Below are 6,435 nucleotides of genomic sequence, written 5' to 3'. Positions count from 1 at the left end.
TTCCATCTTGATGGATTGATGCACAGCCATAGAGACCTTGTGGGAGATCATAGCTGAGAACCTTATCATCCACACTGCAAGGAGCCAAGGAAGACACACACATTGATTTCTGTCTTCTGTTTTCAGCATCACATAAAAACATCCTAACTCTAAGATGTGCCATTCTATGGTCGGTTTATAACCACATAAATACCTTTCAGAGAGTGCAATGGACAGGAATAGGGGATAAAGACCTGAGACAGGACAGCCTTGAGATATGGAGGAGAGGAAGGGAATTTGTCTTCCCTTCGAACTTCCTCCATTGTATCATCTTCTCTCAGCAAGGAGTGGCAGAGAGCTCTGGGCTGCATTCTGAAAATCAGCGAATACAATCTTCTGCCTTTAGGGCACTGTTATTCCCATTCTACAGATGGTCTATCTGTGCCAAAGAGGGTAGAAGGAACATCCTCACTGTAACTAATCGATTCAATTTACACATTGGTCTGGTACCATGTTAAGCCCCATAGAAATAGAAATGAATAAAACATAGCTACTGCTGCTGTCATAGCTACCCACTGTTTGACCTGGAATCTTCAATCTATCTGCAAATAATTTATTGACATCCTGCTTGCAGATACTTTTCTAGGCCAAATCACTTCCCTTCTTTAGGCTTCCATTTCTTCATGTCTCTTACCTAGGAAGTCTGTCTAAATCCCAAAGGAGGAGTGGGCCTTTCATTCTCTCTCTCTCTTTTTCACATATGCTTCCTTCATACACACACAAATCTTGTTTATTCTTTTCAATTTTTTTCATTAAGAAAATAGTTAAGTACATGCTGATTTGGTATCTCTTGCTGTAACTCTCCAAAACCTCTGAAGGATTCTCAGTCCAGTTTGAGAACCTTCACTGCAGATGCAATAGACATTGAAATTAAGAAGAAAGTCTGTCAGAAAAAGCAAAAAAAGATAGCTGTGGCTATGTTAGTAGGCTAAAATCAGAACAAGAAAGGCATTCTAGAAGGAGAAAAATGGAGCAGTTCCCTCTAAAACAGTTCCAGTCATGTAGCCCCCTTACCTTTGGTCCCCTCTCTCATCTCTAGACTTAGCCTGCGTTAGAGTTCTGGTTTCAGTAGCATTCTAGGACACTGACTGACTGGGGAAAAGCAGCCCTGAGTGTAGTGCTTGTCGATTTCTATGGTATAAATAACCTTCTTGTTACTGGAGCTCTCAGCCACAAGGCCTGGCTCTGAGTCCACAGCTTGCTCACATGAAGAGAAAATAGCATAATATATCAGGGTTTACATAGAGAATTTACAGTTTTGAACATAACTGACAATCCTCAGTCTGTCTCCACTTTGCCCATGATAATGTCCTAATTTATAGAAAAGATGCAACTATTCTCAAAAGCCAGGATGTATGTACGAGGAGGTCCTCCTGCACTGGCCTCAGGGCTCCTAAGGTGCCCAGCCTTACTCCCAGCATGCAACTTCCTGGAGGGATCCGAATCATACCATGATGGTTGATTTTCAGCTTTTAGCTTGACATCACTGCAAATGAGGTGGAGAAGATGTGAAAACTGACTCCCGAGAATCAAGAGGATGTCCCCTTGGCATGTCATTGTAAGGAACCCAGGAAGTTGCCTTTTGCCAAACTTTAATTTGTAGAACTTAACCATTTCCTAGAGAGGCCTCAAAAGCTCCTTTGACGGCACTGAGAAGGTCTAAAAGGCAAATCTTCAAGCCCCTCTCCTTATAACCCTCCCATTCTTTTTAAACCAAGCAGCCTCACTTCAGACTGATGCACATGCTGGGTGTCTGGGGAGTACCCATCTGAACAAAGTCTTATATTTACTGTTGTGGTCAATGCTTACTGATTTGGTGTTCCCCAGGGTAAATATATGTTAATATTCAGTTTATGAATATGCTGTATAGCAAGATTCTTTGCCCTAGTGAGGATACCTGGTATGTCACCCACCCTGAAGTGTACTTTCTCCTCATCGTCTCCAGCTCTAACTTCTTGCTTTCAAGTGTTTGTTCTACTTTGGTTTTGATTCATTCTCTGAAAGACTTTCTATTTGTCAACATCCCTCTTAGAAGGGGACAGCTACACCTAATGTGTCTTATCCCAAGCATGGTACAAAAGAAATAGGACTGGTATATGTGGCAGATTTTAAGATATATAATTTTTTTCATATTTTAGCACCTCTGAAAGTGGGATTCATCCAACTTTTATTAAAGATGTAGTGTAATTGGCAAGGATTGTTTTCTTTTGATGCTATACAAAGCAGCGGCGTTTCTTGCAATCAATATCATCTTTGTGTTGATAAAAATAGTATTATTTATTCATTCCATAAATATGAGCTCTAAAAACCTGCACATTGGGTCTCCTAGAACCTTAAAGGTACCTCATTCTTATTTGTAACTGAATGAATAAATGAAGCATTGTTCCTTCTGTCTGACCACATCCACTGAGATGTGGAGCTCAGTCTTGTTTCCTTAACATCAGCACACGTATACGTGCACATAGACACACAAGCACTTGTTTGTGTCTTCACACACATACATATACACATACCCACTCCCAGAAATAACCTCCATTTATAAATTAATATTGAATGTTACATCTAACTCTTCTTCAATCAGTCTAGATACTTTATCACCAAATCCATTTTTTTCAAATCAAATTCCAGAAAAGCCCCATTCTTTTCTTCCTTCCTGTCTACCTTAACTTTATTCCCTTCCCTGTCCTCCTTCCAAGGTCCTATTCCATTGACAGTCCCAGACACATTCTTTTTCCTTTCTGATGCCAAGTTCCTTAGGAGTTCCAGTTCTTCTAGATCCAGTTTAAAGTGACATGGCCACTCCAGAGGCCCAAGTCTCCGAGCAAAGCTGCTGTCTCCAACACTCCACGTACGAGGGGAAGTAGAGAGATATGCTTTTGGTTTCACCAGTTACATCCACTTCTTACAAACTTCCCACAGAGAGGTCCTATTTGCTCACTATTCCTGCAAGCCAAGTCCTTCTTCAGACAGCTGTCATTGTCACAAGCTTGTCTCATAGATCAATCAGATATGTCCCTCCAGTCATTGCAAGATCTGTCCATCGTTTTGAGTCACACAAATATGTCTTTTGCACATGACAATTGTTGAGGGATTTAAAGACAATAATCATATTACCTATGAATCTTCCATCCAAACATCCTCATTTCTCTTATAGCTTCTTGAATGCCAAGGTTCCCAGCCTCTTTATCATCAAGATCTGTCTCTTTAGACATATTCCAGTTTGTCAGACTTCAACTGAGTGTGTCAGCCATGTCTGAGTGAAATACTTCATCTAGCAGTACATTACTTCCTTCACAAAACTTTACTTCCTACAGCCTCTGATCTCAAGTTATTTTATTTCCTTGATTGTTATCTTAAGACTTCATTAGGAAGTAATTTCCCTGAGAACATGGCTTTTATCTTTTTGTTTACCCTTTTATCACAGGTGTCTGGCAAATAGTAGGTGTTTAATGTTACATCGGTATCCTCAAATGCTTACCTACAGAAATGTCTTGAAGAGTCATCATCAACCTTGAGTTTTGTTTCTCTCAACTCAGCATCTATTGATGTGCTATAGATAAATACTATAAATCTAAAAATTGATAGATCAATATTAGCATCTACCCTCTAGGCATTTTCCTCTGATTATTCTTTTTTTAATGGTGATTTGTTTTTCCTTTATTGAGAAACTTAAGACTTGGGTATGCCAAATAAAGTCAATTTTGGCGGGGAGGAAGGGGAATCAAAACCCACAGTAAAAATGGTTAAAACTGCCTGGGCCCATGGCCCAGAGAATATACTCTTTCAGTTGAAAAATTCTAGCCACTTCATAATTTACCTTTTGATACGAAATGACCACTTAAATCTGCAACTTGGGGTGTCGAGGTCCAAAGGACAAGCTAGAAGTCTTCAAACCTTGAGTTGAATTCCTTGAAGGGTCTTTTGGGTTTTGCCCCAGTTTTTCCTTGTCTAAGAGGTAGCAGCACCAGCAGCACCCTCCCAGGCAGCTTTTTTCTGGAATGATGAGCCTGTAAAATGACCACAGCTTCATCCACCTGAGAGACTCAGGAGACTCAAGAATGTGCAGAGTCCTGGTGATCTTCCCAGCCAGGTCTGAATGCATTGTTTGGATGAGTGTGCTGGAACAAATGTTCTCCCAGCATTTGCTTCTGTTTCTGATGGGGGAGAAAAGGGGGAAACACCAGAGCCAGCATAGAGGCAGACAAAGGCTCCTGCCTCTGCATGTGAACTGCAGTCTTGGGTGCCTGCAGAGGCTCTATGGCAGGGTGGGGACTGCAGATGCTTGTACGGCCTGTGGAGCAACAGGAGCAACTGCAGCACAACTGTGGGAACACCTCCAGACTGGCAGCTGTCAGTCAGCCCTTGCTGGGCTCAAAAGCCCCAGCAAAGTTCATTGTCAAGTAGTCCAGGCACTCAGATCCAGTTGAAGCCAGATGGTGAAGAGTTCGATGAGGCCCAGACTGGTGGATGGCACTTGGTATTCCTTGGAAGCCTTAAGGTCTCCCACCTCACCGCCAGTGTGGGTTAGGGCTCAACTGTGCTAACTGGTTAAGAGTGTAATATGGAGCCACCAGCTGCAGGCTGGACTGATTTAAGATGGCATTGGCATGCCGTGCTCTCACCCCAGCCACCTGCTGCATATACTAGTTGGTCAGGTGAGCCTTTCTTCCTTCCTTTCCTCTAAGCCAGAGCAACACACAGTGACTTGGAGCCCATAATGCATCCATTCATCAGTGACTGTTTTGGTTGCATCTTCAGGAGAGGAAAAGCAGATGAAGCCAAACACTTTGCTTCTTCCATCTGCTAGCATTACCTTAACACCGGTGATTAATCCAAAAGGAGAAAACTCGTACCTTAATTTCTCATCATCAATGTTGTCATGCAAGTTCTTAATGTAGAGATTCACCCCCTGGTATTGACTAATTCTCTCCTGTTTCACCTTTCAAATTTCTGTTTTAATTCAGCTTGCCATTTCTCTTCTGAGTGTGACCTACAAATATGACTTTCCTACTGATTTCTTCCCCATTCATTTCTTCCACGGCTCTATTGGCATATCCTCATGTTTTTTGTAACTCACAAAGACAAAGCCTTTGTATTTCCCACTGGGATTTCTCATCACCTTAACACTTGGAGTCTTACCAAACTGGCTGAATAGCTCTTCCAGACTTTCATCCTACCTCTTCCCCTAAGTTTTCGATACAAATATTCGCAAATTCCTTGGTTTTGGCTCCAAGCTCAGCTTCTTGCTCTTTCAGAGACTCGAATCTGCCCACAAACACTTCAGGATCATTAAGGAGCACACCACTCACCTTCTGCATGGCTTTGTCAGCAGCCTCTTGGGCACCAGGTGGACAAAGGCATAACCCTTAGAGCCATGCTCATCCCACAGGACAGAATGTTTTCAAAAGTGGAAAAAGTATCGTAAGTACCTTGTTATCTATAGACTTATCTGGGTTCTTTTTCTCTGCATTATTTCTTTTTAGTTATTTAGTATTGGGGGTACACTGTGACATTTACAAAAGTTCTCACAATATATCCTAGTTGAATTCACCCCTCCACCATTCTCCTTTATCCTCCCTTCCCCCATTCCTGGAATAGTTTCAACAGTTCTCAATTTTCCATTTTCATAAATGAGTACATAATAGTTCCATTACATTCACCCTTCTATAACCTTTCCTTATACCCTTCCCCTCCCACCGGTGCCAATGATGAAGGCGTTTCCCACACCAGATTTTTCTAAAGGAGGGATCCCTCTGGGATTGGCATTCCTCTAATCACATGAAGTTCACAGTGTCAAGGCCCATTCAGCATCAGCTGGCTGTAAGAAGCTGACATGGGCAGAACCCAGGCACCAGAAGGTGATCCTATGGTGGCAGAACTGGATGGACAGCACAGGCCCTGCAGGACTGAACTTTTCATACAGTATGGCCTCAGTGACATCTGAGCTCAAGTCGCCCATGTGCACAGAGGCCAGGAGGTAGCGCTGGCTGCAGCAGTCATCTCCCCACCCCAGGACTTCTTACGGGGCCCACCAGGACAAAAGGGGGTCCTTTTGGAGCCATGGCCCGGGCCGGTGCTCACAGGTGCCACGGAGGACGCTCGAGTAAGGGAGGCTTGGAGGCAGGTCTGAGTGTGGGGAGAGCTCAGCGGAGACCACAAAACCACAGACAAAGCCTCTTAAAATCAACATGGTCCTTCATGGGGAGTTTGAAATTTCCAGCTGCCCAGCCTTGAAGCTCCAAATTTCCCCCCCCAAAAAATGAATCTTCGGCACGGGATAAAAATGCTTCAGAGGCAGCTTGCGACTGCCCGCTGCGGGTTTGGGGACACGTGTTTGTCCATAAATTTAGGCCTCAGGCTCCCAGCGGGTTAAGATCACAGCAGCCACAGCTCAGG

General features: G+C 43.2%; 1 pseudogene; it reads right to left on the bottom strand.

The window, feature by feature from the left end:
• Positions 1 to 4,719: 4,719 nt before the first annotated feature.
• Positions 4,720 to 5,425, bottom strand: LOC109678983 (polyadenylate-binding protein 4 pseudogene; annotated as a pseudogene).
• Between the last annotated feature and the right edge of the window lie 1,010 nt (positions 5,426 to 6,435).

This window comes from Castor canadensis, chromosome 10 (genome assembly GCF_047511655.1).
Source record: "Castor canadensis chromosome 10, mCasCan1.hap1v2, whole genome shotgun sequence".
Taxonomy (NCBI): domain Eukaryota; kingdom Metazoa; phylum Chordata; class Mammalia; order Rodentia; family Castoridae; genus Castor; species Castor canadensis.
Note: the sequence above shows the minus strand (reverse complement) of the source record. Positions and strands in the feature narration are given on the sequence as shown.